The sequence below is a fragment of the Episyrphus balteatus genome, chromosome 1 (genome assembly GCF_945859705.1).
Source record: "Episyrphus balteatus chromosome 1, idEpiBalt1.1, whole genome shotgun sequence".
Lineage (NCBI taxonomy): Eukaryota > Metazoa > Arthropoda > Insecta > Diptera > Syrphidae > Episyrphus > Episyrphus balteatus.
Genome location: NC_079134.1, coordinates 146,332,575 through 146,349,520, shown reverse-complemented (window position 1 = coordinate 146,349,520; position 16,946 = coordinate 146,332,575). Strand labels below are relative to the sequence as shown.

The 16,946-nt window shown below is 27.4% G+C and overlaps 1 protein-coding gene across 5 annotated transcripts in view; it reads right to left on the bottom strand.

Annotated features, from left to right (window-relative positions):
- Positions 1-7,986, bottom strand: part of LOC129907327 (transient receptor potential cation channel trpm) — a 282,057-nt gene extending 274,071 nt beyond the window's left edge. For 3 of the 5 annotated variants that reach the window (XM_055983467.1, XM_055983464.1, XM_055983470.1), the window contains exon 1: positions 7,779-7,969. The gene's annotated coding sequence lies outside the window, so the exon portion shown is untranslated. Of the gene's footprint in view, positions 1-7,778 lie in introns of all 5 variants that reach the window. The other 2 variants (XM_055983461.1, XM_055983462.1) reach the window with 2 other exon arrangements.
- Between the last annotated feature and the right edge of the window lie 8,960 nt (positions 7,987-16,946).

Genomic DNA, 16,946 nt, shown 5'->3' with positions numbered 1-16,946 from the left:
TAACGCTGCATAATAGGTTTGACATCAATCGGTCCATCCGTTTAGGCTGTAGCTCCTTATACAGACAGACAGACAGACAGACAGACAGACAGACGGACTTCCGGGACCCACTTTTTTGGCATTGTCTACCATCATAATGTTATGGAAAAATGTTATCTCAATTTTTTTTTTTTGTACGAATGCATAACTTGATATATAGTACCTATATCGCAAGTAAAAATTGAATTAGGTATATTGTGAAATTAGTTCTTTAAATGAAAAAAAAAATTTCATCAAAGCCATTTTAAATATTTTTTTATAATTTTGTTTTTAAAAAAAAAATTAAAAATTAATTTGAGAGTTGTATTAAAGTTTTGTATAAGAGAAAGGCAGAAAATAAAAAAAAATCGTTCTATGGGATATACTCTTAGTAATGATTTTCCAAAAAAAAATCATCCAAAAAATAAATAAAATTTTAATTTTTTTTATCAAAAATAAGAAAATTCCAAAACTTACTAATTAACTGGTTGAGCAAATATTGAGAGATTGAGATCTATAAAAACAGAAAGACATTTTGAATCGGAAGTTCGGTTGATACAGGTCTTATACAAAAAATTTAAGAGTTTTTAGTGTAAGAATTTAAAAACATTATTATAAAAATTATGTTTTTAATTTTTCAGAAAGCTGGTTTTTGACTCATTTTTTTTTTTTTTACTTAAAGCTGAGTTATAAGAAACCTTTAAAAATCCTTAGATTTAGCTCGAAGGAAATTTAATTTTTGATCATTTCTGAAACACTAGTAACTAGAAAAACCTGATGCCAGTTTTTGACAACAAAGGAGAAACATTATAAGTTTTTTTTTTAAATTTGTTTTGCCACAATTTGTGGAAATATTATTTTCAAAACTTTTTGGCTCATTTTTCTCTATTTATTTTTGTCCAACGTTTACTTTCCCGTAATGAAATGTGGAAATCTGAGCCATTTTTCTGTAAAAGAATTCTAGTATTCTCCTTTTAAAAACCTATCGAAAATGGCACATTCGTTTAGAAGTACAACACTTTTTCAAATTTTTTTCGAGTGAATGCTTTTGTTACAATTTTTAAAACAAATTGAATTCCTTAAAAAATGGAGAGCTCAACACTCAAAAATTTTTGTAAAAGCCTTGCCTGATCTTAGCCATTATTTTAGTCTATTATTAAATATTTAAAAAAAAATTGTCTTTTGGATCGTTAAATTTTTCCTATACAGTTTAAAAAAAAGTAAAATAGATAGGTACTTCAACTTTTAAATTTTATACGAAATTATAAAGAAGCTAGTCCTTCCTCTTTTTATTTTAATAACATTTTGCTTCAATTGTTATAACAATCAACAAAAATTGAATTTCAAGACAAGATCCTGAAACACCCTGTGTCAACCAATTTTATTCAAACTCATCAAATAAATTTTTTTTATTGAAAAGTTTAGACTTTTGCAATGAAAAGAGAAAAAATGGCCCACTGTGCATTGTTGTGTTGTCTATAACCAGCGCACATAGAGGTATTTCAACAATCTAAGCGGCCAAACAATTTTTTTTATTTTTTTTTTTTTTTTATTTTATAACACGCAAATTACTAAAATCACTTGTTTTTGTTACAAAAAAAAATTTTTAGGAAAAAAAAATTTTTCTACAAAATAATTTTTTTTTTTTTTTTTTGAAAAAAATTTTTTTTTCTTTATTTTTTTTTTTTTTTTTTTTTTTGAAAAAAAAAATTTTTTAATATTTTTAAATGCCCAATATAGAAAATTATTTGATAACGGGAGAAAAAATTCAGATTATAATTTTTTTTAATACTATAATTATGCAAATATATTAAAATTTTCTATGTGCTGAAAATTCGCGTGACTGCGGTATTCTGCGGCTGAATTGTTAAGAACTTGTTAGGTAAAGCGTTCCAGTTTTCATACAAATAACAATAATTGCGGAATCTAGCAAAATACACAAAGAAATTTCTTTTCATACATAAAATTCATAAAAAAATTATCTTTATTTTGGCCCCTTTTTGCCCCAAAAATATTAAGGTAAAACAAATTTCATAAAATTGTATTTGAAATGTCTAATTCTTGTTGTTTCCGTATCCATTGCTATTTTCACCAGAAAAAAATTAAACACTGCAATTATAATAAATAGCTAAAACTGTTCCAAGACCGCGCAAATCAGTCCTGTCTCACCAATTTTCAATGATAAAGTTCCGACTAATTTTATTTTGCTTTCTCGCAATTGAAGAAGAGTGGGGTTTTAACCTGTTGTTTGTTGGAGTCATAGCCGTATTTAGGGGGGGCTATGGGGTTTAACCCCCCCCCCCCCCCCGAAATTTTTTTTCAGAAAATGAAAAGATATACCTACTATAAACAATATAGAATGTTTCAAAATAAAATATTTTTTTTTCGTTCAAAGTTATATCGAAAATATTGTTAGAAACGACGAAAAAAATGCTGTTAAAGTTACAGCCCTTAATATTAAGTACTGCCGCATCGCAAATTTCTATTTCCCATATGATTTATGTACATGGGAAAGATTGTGTTTTTGAGTTTGGAATTTTATAACTCTTAAAAATTCAATACAAGAAAATTATTAAATTTAGTCTTTTTGATGAAGCATTAAAAGTTATAAAATTTCAAATTCAAAAACACAATCTTTCCCATGTACATAAATCATATGGGAAATATGATTTTAAAATATTACCGTTAAATCTATTTAAATCTTTCCGACATCTTTTCTACTGTCCGAGATATCTTCAGTTGCTTGTTACAAACTTTTGTTCCAGTGTATAAACGAAAATAAATGTATTCTTTTATTCAGAGAGTATAGTACCTATGTAAAACATTTCGTTATACATATGTATTTGTAGCTTTCTATTATCAAATTGTTTCAAATAAGAAAATTAAACAATTTAAGTTTATAGTTTAATTTCAAAGTGAAGTACTTAGCTCATGCCAAACAACTTGGATTATTAAAAATTTTTATTTTTAAGTATTCCCGATTTAATTTAGAACTTAATTGAAATAATAGAATAAATCAATTTTTTGCTACAGAATTTCATTACGAGAAAAATTTTATTTTCCAATGTTTTTATATTTAAAATTGTACGAGCTAATTTTTGGTATAAAGCCTAAGAATGGTTCAAATTCATTTCTTCAAAAAAAAATTTTTTTTTTTTCTTAAAAAAAAAAACAAAAATTATCTCAAATATTCTAAACAACTTTAGCACCTAGAAGCAAGTATGTGCAACCTCCTTCGTGGATTTAAAGTAAATACATAAAACCAAGTTCATTTAAATTTTTCCTATTACCAAAAAGGCTTAAAATGTAAACTAAGAAAGAAATGATTTTATCATTTCACAAAAAAGTTATATATAATGCTAAGCTTTATTTGTAATTAAAAAAGTTCAAAAAATGTTTACTTAACAAAAACAAACCAAATACAAGTTGTAAAAAAAAAGTCCCTTGAAAATTCTTTTTGAACTAATTTACATCATTCACATAGGCACACGAAACACGCACACCTTTAATAAACCAAAAAACAACAACAACAACTTTGTTGAACTTTTTCCCTCTTTCTCTATCTTCTTTGTACATAAATACAAACCAAATAAAGTATTATAATTTGAAAAATTTTTCAATTTCTTTTATGACTTTATAACTCTGTTAAAGAATCAAAAAGATGTAAAATGTAAAATACACAACTCTTGAGCAGTAAACAAATCCCAATATAATATAAAAGTTACAGTATAATTTTTGTTGTTGTTTTTTTTTATTTACTGTGAAGATAAAACATTTTTTTTTTTTCAAAAGTAAGAAAAAAAAACATAAAATTCAGGGACCTTGGCAGTGAGGAAGAAGCAAAAGCAACCAACAAGATGAACAAAAAAATTGAAATGCATTTTAAAGTGAGCATCTACTAGAAAATAAGGACTTCTTTTCGTGGAACAACAATGCATATTTGATGGAGTAAAAATGTAAACATTTTTTATTACCTTCGTTTTTCTTGAATTTCAAAAACATTATACATTTTGTCAAGAACAGTAGCAGTAGCAGAAGATTGTGAAATAATTCAAGACTTGTGATACTAAATTTCACCGCATCATTCATAGAAGAACAACAAAAAAAATAAGTGGATTAGGTTTATTTTTTCAAAACAAACAAAAAAAAACAACAATTTTTAACTACCTTCAGTAAAAGATTCATGGAAGTCTTCATTTTTAATAAGAAATAAATTGAAATATATTTCTAATAAAAATAGGAATGGAAATAAAAATACATTGTCATGCACGAGTTAATTTAGTTCTGTCCATAAATAGACTAAAAATACAAACAAAAAATTGTGTAAAGATAAAGTTATTTTTCAGCCAACAACAACAAGGTATAACTAAACGAGCCGAGTCAAACCAATTAAATTTAACTCTAACAACGATGTTAAACTTAATAATTAAAATATCTATCTGCGCAGAATATGGCAAAATGAACTTTTGTTTACAATTTTTTCCAACAAAACAAAAATCTGAATCAGGGAAAATGTTATTACATTTCAAAACAGAAAGATGAAATAAAAAAAACTGAAATTAATCATTTCTGTAAACTAAAAGTATATACGATGGTGATGTGTTCCCTGTTCATGGACATGTGAACTTGTTTTTTGAAGCTTGCAAAGGTAAAAAAAATTTCGTACACAAAGCTAAAAAAAATTACAAAAGGACATTCTGTGAATTTCACTGGACTGCAAAATATTGACAAAACAAAAAAAAAAACACAATTTTTGTGTTATTTTATTCATTATACTTTATACCTAGTTGCAGTGGATTTTGTATTTATTTTTATTCTTAGATTTATAAAATAAAAATACCTGCTAGAGCCATCTTCAGGGAGGAATATTATCAAAACTCCAGTCTTGTTGTTATGGTTTCCAATTGGATGTTCGTGGAAATTTTCAATGTAATATTGTGCATAGAGGACAGATAAATTGTTGGGAATGGGTTAAAAAATTGAATAGAAAAAGTCGGTGAAAAATAGAAAGTAATTTAATGGTAATACATTTAGAAGAATATTTTCCAAGAAGATAGTAAGATAAGACAAATATTTGTGCCCTTTTCTGGGCACAAAAGCTTTTTTGACATACATACCTACATTTCTATATGTTAATATTGGTTTGACCCCTAATGACATGTTTTCAACTATCACATTAGCTTCTTTAGCAACAAATTAAATAACCAAAAAATAATTTACAAAATGAAGTTTCATATGGCTTGTTTAAGGCGGATTTCCGAACCAATTTTTGTAAATTATTTAGGAATTTCAGTCAATTTTTTTTAATAATTTTTACTTAGGTTTTACCGTAGGCTATTCTTCGGACAGGTTAAGGCCAGAAGTGAAATTAAATAACTTCGGTTAACTAGGATAACAATGGTTTTAGAAAAAAATATCTCTTTTGTTTTCTTGATTTTATTGTATTATATAGTCTTTTTGGTTTTTGACTTTAATCCACTCTTTCATCACACAACGTTTCGTAAGAATTTCTTACCTCTTCTGGGGATTTTTCGTCACCCTTTTAAAGTCTTAGTTAATCGTACCTACTAGTTTAAGGTTGCTAATTTTGAATTAAATCTAGCTCAAGTTTTTGAAATTTCAAATCTATTTCGAAGGCTATCCATATATTTTATTTTTTTCAAGTTTCTTTTATTAATTTAATTTTGTTCTTTCTTTTAAGTTTATGAATTAAAAGTTTTTTAATAGACATCTTGTGATTCAACTAAGTCAATACTGAGACGGAATATGCATACCTACCCATCAGAAAATTGGTTAAAAACTTTTAAATATAGGTACCTAGTACTACAAGAATAGTTGAGTCTACATAGAATAAAATTTATTTTTTTAGGATGAGACGATCATCTGCCATTTATTAAGCGGAAGTAAATTAAAAAAAAAGGGCGTTACGAAACAAATTGATACTTTAAGAATAGGTAAGTACAGACGATTAGAAGATCTGAGACTGTTGTATGAGTTTCAAAAATCAAAAAATAGCTGCTGACAATTTTCAATTACTTAGGTTCAGGTTCAGATTCAAAATATTAAGTTGTCACGATTGGCTTATATTTGGTTACAAAAAATTGTTCAATAGGTAGACAGGCGTTGTTAACCAAAAATGGCCATGATTCTTAAATCCAAAATCTACACGAAATTGATTGTCCTTTCGAGAATCAAAACATAAATAAAACGCATCTTTTATGACCTCTTACAATAAAATGCACTCGTAAATAGAATTTATTTTCACGCATTTATTTTGGAAATGGGTAGCGAATTTTGTGTTTTGAGAGGTGAAAACTAAGAAAATATTTATTTAAAAGTCAATGTTATTGTAAGAGGTCTCTAAAGTTGTGTTTTGAGGAGGAGTCTCTGAAGATTTACCTGATTTTCAAATTTACTTTTACTTGAGTATCTGCTTTGGTATTTTAGCTTCATTAATTTTCAACCGATTTTAGCTTCAACTTACAGGCAGAAATAAATAATAAAACTAAAAATATTAGATTTTGTGGTGTTGTCTCCATGTTGTATGGTATATGAAAAAGAAAGGTATAGTTTTTAAAACTAAAATAAATTTAAAATAAAATAAAAATTATCTTTCAATAATAAAAATTTTGTTTTTAAATTTATATCTTTTTTATTTAAATATTAGTTTTTTGAACCTTAGAAATTTTACTTTCTGTATTTTTCTGCAGTGGTTTGAAATAGTTTAAAATTTTTTCTCAGCCACTGTTCTACCTACGTGATCCCACATCAGATCATTGTATTTATTTGCTTTACAACAAAAACAGGATTTTGCATCCCAAGAAAAATAAAACACGATTAGTATTGAAAACAAAAAGCAGATTTATTTAAATACCTAAAGCTAAAAAACAGGAAAGTTGGTATTCGAATAATGTAAACAAATAAATGTTAGCTCCATTAGATAAATAAATGATGTATTTTAAATAATGAGATTGCTTAATATTCTTTAAGTTTTTATTAAACTCTAAAATATATTTATTTTTTCAGGCCCTAAGTTAATCACTCACAAATTTTGTTGATTTAACTTTGAATTAACTGAAAAAAATTGTTGCCTTCCTATTTTTTGTTTAATTTCAGTGGCAAAAAAACACGACGATTATTTAAAGGTCCAATAACACAAACATACAACCGTAAACTCTGTTACTATTTGTCGGCCTTGCAAATTATCAACAAAACTATTTAACAAAAAACTAAAAAGACAAAAATACCTAAGAGTTTCAAAATAATATTATCATCTTCTTATCTCTTATTTCACAAAAATATTTTCATATACTAAAAAAGGCACTTCAATGTTTTTTTTTACTGAATTTAGCTGAATTTGGTTTTTACTTCAAGTTTAATATTTCAAACGCAAAATTCCTACCTGAAATATTTCAAACAAAAATTCCTTCAATTCTCTTTCTCTACAAAAAAAAAAACTAAAATTAATCACTATCCATCTTGGATGCAAATAAAATACCTTTTGAATGTGGGAGATGGAGGAAAAAATTAAAAACGAAATAAAAAAAAAAAGTGAAGTAAAAAAAAAAAAACCAAATACTATAAATTAAACAACACGAATCCATATGCAAAATAGGTAGGAACCTAGATTGCTAGAGTTCTGCTAGCAAAACAAATAAGAATGAACTAATTTTTTTATTTTTGTAGAAAAAGAAAGCATTTAAAACCCCTTAACTACCCCTAAAAAAAAGTTGATGGTAGGCATTTTTTAGCCAACTTACCTCATTACACCCAACAGCTAAGAAATTTATTTATTTCTTTTTTTATTAATTTCCAAAATTTATTACTCAAGTAAATAGTACGAGTATGTTGATGGTATAGATCCATATAATAAATTGATGAAATTCCAGAATAGAACGTAAAACACTCACGTTTTCGTAGTTTTTTTTTTTTAAATCTCTGAGTTGAGATATTTTTGGTATTTTTTTTTTTGTATAAATTTGATTTTACATAAATTGCAAATATTTATTTTATTTGAGTTTCTTATTAAAAAAAAGCACTCAAAACTCTCTCAGCACCAAATTGCGAGTACCTTGACCCGAATTAGCACAAATCGAAAATTCGACGGATGTACAAATTTTCCTCCAAAAGCACCCAAAAAAAAACACTTGAAAGGAAATGCGGAATTCCTTCTTTATCCATCACACAAAAAATGCACTTGAAACAACGAGTGACCTCCAACAGAAAGGCGACGAGTAGGACTTGGAGTAGGAGGAGGAGGACAAAGAGATGCACATTCATCCAAAGGTCATAGACTAGACACTTGAATGTTTCATTGACAAAAAAAATAAGACAAAACAAAAGAGACCACAACAATAACACTCTTAAGTGCACCTCTCAAAATGTGCAATAAAAAAATAACAACAACAAAAATGACGTTGTATCACGAGAACCACTCATCCAATATTGATAAAACAATGTAGCTATTCCTATTGGATTTCTTAATTTTCTAATTTACTAAAATTTTGCAACTTTGCAACTTTTTTTTCATTCATTTCTTATAATTTATTGCCGCGTGTTTGACACTTGAGAATAATTTTCATTCTTTCATTTCATCATCATCATTGACTACGACGAATATATAAAAATGACAGCAAAAAAAATCAAAATGCGCACAGCACTGCACTGCTTCTTATTGCAGCAGCAGCAGTAGCAAATTTTTGTTTGACAGCAAAAAATTTCGGTAACATTTTCATCGAATTCATTTAGAGACAAGGAAGTAAAAAAATAAAAACAAAGAGAATCAAACTTTTGACAGTCGTGGGAACAAAATCACAAATCACACACACACACACGTTTGTTGGGTGGAAATTTTGTTTCGTTCTCTTTGATTACACAAAATATTTATGATGACAGTAAGTTTGCAATTCGCTTACGACACACATAAATTGCGAACTAGACGACGATTCGGCGGAAAATGGCAAACAAATAAAAGTAAAATCAAAATTCGATTGAACCAAAAAAAAACTAACGACGACGAAGACAACGACATCAGTCAGATGCTTTTCATTTTGACAGTTCTCACTTCTATCTATTTTATAATTCGAATACGATTACTACGAGAGAAGAGGAGAATAATATACTAAATTTTTATTTATTAGATGATGCCCGGGTAATACTAGCAAGTTGGTGTGATAGAGACAAAAATATAGAATATCGTATCGAGTTCAAAATAACACATTGAAAGTGTGAAAGAGATAGAATGATACAAATTTGAAACTAGATAAAATTGTTTAATAGAAACGCACGTGGAAGAGAGATACGAATATCAAAACACAACCAACATCTAACAAGAACTCGATGCAACTGAATGATGGAGTTCGATTTGATTTGATATGAAGGCGACGACAATTTGGCTACGACGCACGAGGTGAATCGTATAGCGAGCGAACTTTCGAACTTCGAAGCTATAAGAGATAGAGAGAGAGTTAAAATTGGATTGCATATTTGGAGGAGAAATTTTGTTTTGAGTGAGAAATTTTGAATCAAACAGATTTTTTGTTGTGTGTGTGTCAGCAGTGCGCAGAATGTTGTTCGAGTTAGTTCGTTGCTTTTTGAATTGGTATTTTGAATGAAAAACAATATTTTAGTTATATATTCTCTCAATATTTACATTTATTTAACAGAAAAGTTGGTAATTATAAATATTAATTCATCAACAGGTTTTATTTTATGATAAAATTATATAATAAATATCAAAACAAAGAAATTGTATTAGGTCACTGGGGTGTATGAGTGTTTTTTTTTTTTTTTCATTTTTTTATTTTTCTGCAACAATTAAAACTCTATATCATGATGGTTTTTCGTCCAAGTTGTTGCATTTTGCATCGTATTTTATTCTTTTATTAAGGGAAGCTATAAAGCACGATTATAGTATTTGCAAACCTTTGAAAATGGGAGTTTTTATGCGCATTGCGAGCAAATTAAATAATAACATGCATTTTTTACGATCACATTTGGTTCTGGTCCTTTTGATAAATATAATGAAAACAGGTTAGGTATGTATTTTCTTTTATTTTTATAAAGAGAAACCTTAAATCAGTGTGAATAACATTTTTTATATTGTGATATTAATTCAAAATAGATTTAAGGATTTCCTGTGTTGCCGTAAACTCTGGTGACTTTATGCCAGGTTTTGTTATATTTCGCAAATTCTCTTCTCCATTAACGTAAAAAGTTAAAATTACGACTGAGTCACACGTACTTGCTTTTTTTTTAGAAGTTTCTTGGAATATTAAAGTTTTTTTTAGAAAAAAATTTTGTTTTAAGAAATAAAAAAAATTAAAAAAAACTATAAGATTAAGTTTAAATATGTATTAAAATTCACGCGATATTAATTTTAAATATGAAGAAAATTAATCAACAGGTATTATTAAATCCAGAAATTACATCAAATGTATACAAATAAAGATATTGTAAAAGGTCACTGGGGTGTATGAGTACTTTTTTTTTTTTTTTTTATTTTTCTGCAACAAAAATTCTATAACATGATAGTTTTTCCTTTGAGTTGTTGCATTTTGCATCGTATTTTATTAAGGTATGCTATAAAAACACAATGCATTTCCTTGAAAAGGGAGTTGTTTATGTGAATTACGAGTCAATTCTTATTCAATTGCATGACTTTCTTTTACGATCTGATTTAATTGCGTTTGGTCCTTTTGATAATATTTTAAGAATTTAATTTGTTGTATATTTTCTTAAAAACCCTTGAACCAGGTTTTATTTTCTTGGATAATGAATCTATTGAGCTTCACTATTTTCCATATATGTACATATCACAACTCAGTTAGAATAAATACAAAAATGTCAAAGAAGGCAAAAATCCATAACAAGCTGATTTTTTGGTGTATTGTAGGTCTTAAAAAAAAAATAGTTCAAATAAACTTTGATTCCTATAACGGGTCTAGTAAGACAAAGAAAGAAGGTAGAGTAAAAGCAACTTTTTCGAACATCATTACCACCTAGATGCAAAGCCTAGCAAAGTATTCCTTTTTTTTTTGTAGTAAGTCAAGGTTATGTTTGTTTTTTTATATAAAGACAGTTCTAACTAAGCCAAATTCAAAAAGACAAAGGTTTTGGAAAAAATAAAAACAAATCCTTCTGATACATTTAACCAATAGCTTACATTTAAAATGAAATCTAATAAATAAGTCATTCAACTACAAGGGCAAGTACGTGTGACTCATTCGTACAATTTATTTACTTCCACTTTTAATACTTCAAACTTGGAACATATGTAAATGTTAGATATTTTCTATATTTGAAATGTAATTTTTTTAGGCATAAAACTAGAGGCGCCTATCATATGAACTATATATTTTTTTAAAGAAGCTTATTTTTCTGGAAAACCTATTATTTCAAAAAACATTTTAATTCTTGAAATTTTTCTTAATAAGCAAAATATACGTAATATATGGGGGTGTAATAACTTAGGCCCAATTTATTCACTCTCCATTATTTTTAAAGGCTCCATTAAAAATTATAAAACTGTCAAATCGCATACAAATTTTAAAATTTCCCTTTTTTAATGGCGACTTTAAATTTAATGGAGTGTGAATAAATTGGACCTTAATATCCATCCATTTGTTAAAAAAAGAGGTTGTCTGTAAAGCCGGTTTACGGACGATGATTTTACGTGATAAAGTCGTCAGAAAACAGGTTGTGTGGTTTTGTTTAAAATGAGTCAATTGAAGAGTTTACTTTTTTCAAACAATCATAATTTACAAGAAAAAGCTAAAAAAACAAATACCTTTTTTATTTTCTCATTATATTAATTTTTTTTATTTTAAAAGCTTACAAAAAAAAATTATGCAATTTAAAAGCCAAGTATATCTTCTTTTATTTAAAAATTTTTATAATGCGCAAAGAGTATAAAAATAATTTATTGAAAACAATCATTTTCATCAAAAAAAGCAAAGAAAACATGAATTTTTATCTTCTCACGTCATTAATTCCATTTTTTTCCCTAACAACCTATAAAAAATTTTACACCATCTGAAAGCTTATTGTCTTAGCTCAAAATATATATATCGATGATGTCTATGAGACACCTACAAAAAGAGCTAGAATTTTTTAAACTCGATGAAATTTCATCAAAAAAAGCAAAAAAAAAAAAAAACATTTATTTTTATGTCCTCAAGCTATTTTATCAATTTTTTTCAATGACAACTTATAAAAATTTTTACACCATATGAAAGCTTATTATTTCACCTTTCATATGACGTATTAATCTTATTTCAAAGATGCCAACAAGAGAAGTAAGAATTTTTTAAAGTCAACCATGTCGAATTTCCACAGATCTCCACTGGTGTTTTGAGGTTTTTCGCAAGTTTCTTGATTTAGCATTGTGAAGCTTGTAGTTAGTCTACCGTTATGTGTGATATACCAAATGAAAGGTAATTGTATCAGGATGCTCATAAAAGTTAAATAAAATTTCTATCTGCTCTTGGTCACAAGTTATAACCTGTTGAATTTTAAAATTTTATTTTACCGTTATCTCAAAATTGTGTTTACGAAAATGATTGAAACTAAGCACACATTTAGTCATGATCTATCATTACTCCATATACTTTTTTCCTCTATCTATTAAACAAAAAAATATAAAAATAAAAAATGAAGTAAATCGGTTAAAAACTTCAAAAAACGTGTTTTTTAAAAAATTGTTTCTTCCGTTCTTCAGTCAAAACTCACTAAACGATTCCAATTCTTTGCACATGTATGTATAAGACCAAAACATGTCCTATTAGTTTGAGATTTTTTGAAAGCTCAAAAAAAAAAGATAAAAATCAAAAACTACCCAAAAATACACCTAAAAAACAAGGTGTTTTTCAAAAATTCCTATTTTGAAAGGCAGAGTGTTGGAAAAAAATCCGTGTCAGACCCCTAATTTTTTTCCCTCATCTTTCACTTGGCATCTTTAGAATTGTCAAAAAAAAATTACTTTACCCAAAATCATCATTTTGTCATAGCCCCAACAAGTGTACTTTGTTCAAACAAAACGTTATAGCTTAGTTTCGAAATTTTCTAGAATTTTTTCTTAAATGCAGTTATTCTTAAATTAGTCTCATCTATCTATAGCAAAAAAAATCAATTCTCTACAATTTCGCGTTTAGATTTTAGCCCAAATTTCACCTTTCCGTTTTACCCCTGTTTACCCTATTAAATGACGGAATTTTTAAAAATCCTTCATTTGGATTAAGTTTTAGGTTATTATCTTTCAAATAAGCTATAGGAGATTTTTGTATCTCTAATAGTTATTTAATTTTGAATTGAATTTTTTTGCCGCACTGCGAAAATGCGAGAGTGGAACGGGAATAAATGGCGTCACTTTTTTGCTGTGGCTGCCATGGTTCATCGATTTATAAGACGTTATCACGTCAAAAAGAAATAATTTTAACGAATTTTGTTTAAATGTATCATTTCTTTTTTGAAAAAGTTTGAAAGTTTCCAAAATTAATAGTCGCAGCTGAAAACGGAGAAAGACCGCTTGTCAGAATTTGTTAAATTCTCCATCACTTCTCGATTTAATCCAGTTCTCGTGAAATTTTGAAAAGAAAACTTTATTTTGAATCATTCTTTTAACTTAATATTTTATTAAAAATTGGAAAACAATGTACTTTATCTGATTTTTATTTCTAAATATGTAGTTAAATCTTAAAGACTGTTCTTTTTTTTAATTTTATTTATAAAAAGAATTCTTCTAATTATCAAAAAAAGGTTTCTTTGGTAAGTTATGAAAAGCTTTCGTTATCGAGCTAGTGTAATAAAAAATCAAGAGCACGTCAAACACAACAATCAGCACCTCATTTGGAAAACTTAGCTCTATTTTTCGTTTTTGAAGAAGGACACGATACCTAAATAAAAGTATTGGCGAAAAATTCTTAGTTTTTGTATATGTCAAATATGGTTGTTCAATTTGATTTTATTTCGTAACACTTCTCAAAATCGAGTTTTCGAGTGCGAAATCTTTTGAATTATGTACCTATAATTTTTTTTTGCTAATTGCTATCTATTTTTTAAAAGGTTTTATAGATTTGTTCCATCTTGTATCTTGTATGTTATCTAATAAATATCTTCTTTAAGTATTTTCAAACTTAAAGTCTAACAATTTTTTTTCTATTTTTATTATTATTTGTTTTTTTTTTTTTTTTTTTTAATTCTTAGTCCAAAATATCTTTAAGATGCTGAAATTATAAGATCAAGAATGTGAAATCCAGTTATTGAACTTTATTTGCTCCATTTCATTCAAAATCAGTCTCTATAGTTTCTGTAGGAAGACTTCCTTAGGAAAAATGGTCAAATGCAATATACACCGTTTTCCACATATTATACCGATAAACTTCTAAGCATCACCAAACATCTCATTGACAGGAAAACATGCCATTAAAAATGCCACACACGATGGAGTTTACCCACTTGAACAAATCGCATCGAATTGTGCGTCCTCTAAAAAGCACACATAATTCAATAGACCTTGAAGTGGAAAATTCGTGCATTCTCCTTATTACGACTTCGACTCTTAAACTGGTGTAGGTTAGATATACACAACTTAAATGTTCAATATGTAGGTATATATCGATTGAGTGACCTGAAGCTGAAGATGAATTCCTTAAGAAATATCACGTTGATATTTAAGGGTGAGTAGGTATGAGGATATTGGGGGTGTTTTATACTCTTTAAAGTTCAATACGATTTAAAAAAATGTCTGTCTTTAAAACTTTGTTAAGATATTGATAATGTATGTGGTGTAAATAAATTTCTTAAGAATCACTCGAGGATATTAAAACTGTTTGACCTTTTAAAAGGTGTGATTGATTACACTTCTTTTATGCCTATATACAAACATATTTATAAACACACACACACACACACACACAACAAGTAGCAGTAACAAAGGATATTCGAATCTGATTTAATTTATTTGATAACATAAAAAGAAATTCAAAAGGATTATGATTAGATATGTAATCAATCATCTGAGTGTCAAATGTTTTAAAGCTTTAACTCTGACCTTTAAAATAAATAAATGAAGAAAATTGGGTACAACGAATGAACTTAGAAAAATAATTGCTAGGTAACGAATTTTATGCAAGATAACACAAAAAAGACAGTCAGTTGAAAAAAAAAGAAACAGACGCATTAGAGCACCACTTAAATAACTTTTATGATATATTTTTATTTGTTATATTTGTAAAACTAGGTGTAGAAATGCGATATAAAGAGAATGGGCCCTACCACAGATCCTTGAGACACTTCTGCTCCCGCCATTCAAAGTTTTTCAGACCTGCTCCTGTTAAGAGAAACAAAATACAAAATTTCTTCTTCAAGAAACTTTGAATTAATTTGTCGTTGCATCTTTAAAAATTTAAAATTATCATTTTATGCACATATATTAAACCATTATCCCAAACGCTTTCTGAACATTTAAAAGTATCAGACCATATAGACCAATGCCGATGCCTTCAAAAACATTAAAAAGTACAAAAAAATCATAGTAGGATGAAACCCATTGGAAAAGGAGGGAAATATGATAAGAATGAAAGGAAAAATAAATTACGGGCGAGCCGAGTTCGGGAAGTGGGTGGGTTGAGTTTTTAATGGTAAAAAATGGTATATCTCGATTTCCCGCAAAACTACAAGTCCTATAGAAAAAAGTTGTATGGCAAAGTTGTAGGTAATAAAATGATCTACAACTTTTGTATCAACAATTTTTTCACATAACCTCAAAATTTATTTGAAAAATTCAAAAAACCGAGTTTTTGGTTTTTTATTTTTATCTTTTTCAAAAACAAAAATTTTTCTACGAAATTTGGTGAAAACTTACCTTATTATGTCCCAAATACACTGTAATTTATTTGATTTAAAATATTAATTTGTTCACCTTATTTTGACTTATTACCAAAAAAAACACCCTAATTTCAATCGAAAATTCACGTGTCAAAATATGAGCTTTTTTCAAAAAGTCAGTGAGCATGACGTTCGTTAAAATGTCTATTTTCTGATGGTGTAAAAAAAATTTTACATTAGTATACTATAGAACATGTTCTAGTTAAATTCAAAAAATGAAAAAAGCTTGAATTCGAAAAAAAATTTTTATCATTGTTTACAATTTTGGCCTATTTATTCAAATTTACACTTTAATTACTCAAAAAACGTAAGATTTCATGTAACATTGATTAATCTTACGTTTTTTGAGTAATTAAAGTGTAAATTTGAATAAATAGGCCAAAATTGTAAACAATGATAAAAAAAATTTTCGAATTCAAGCTTTTTCATTTTTTGAATTTTACTAGAACATGTTCTATAGTATACTAATGTAAAATTTTTTTACACCATCAGAAAATAGACATTTTAACGAACGTCATGCTCACTGACTTTTTGAAAAAATCTGATATTTTGACACGTGAATTTTCGATTGAAAATTAGGGTGTTTTTTTGGTAATAAGTCAAAATACGGTGAACAAATTAATATTTTAAATCAAATAAATTACAGTGTATTTGGGACATAATAAGGTATGTTTTCACCAAATTTCGTAGAAAAATTTTTGTTTTTGAAAAAGATAAAAATAAAAAACCAAAAACTCGGTTTTTTGAATTTTTCAAATAAATTTTGAGGTTATGTGAAAAAATTGTTGATACAAAAGTTGTAGATCATTTTATTACCTACAACTTTGCCGTACAACTTTTTTCTATAGGACTTGTAGTTTTGCGGGAAATCGAGATATACCATTTTTTACCATTAAAAACTCAACCCACCCACTTCCCGAACTCGGCTCACCCGTAATTTATTTTTCCTTTAATTTTCATCATATTCACCTCCTTTTCCAATGGGTTTCATTCTACTATGATTTTTTTTGGTTTCAAAAATTATCGACCCTGGTCTATTAGTT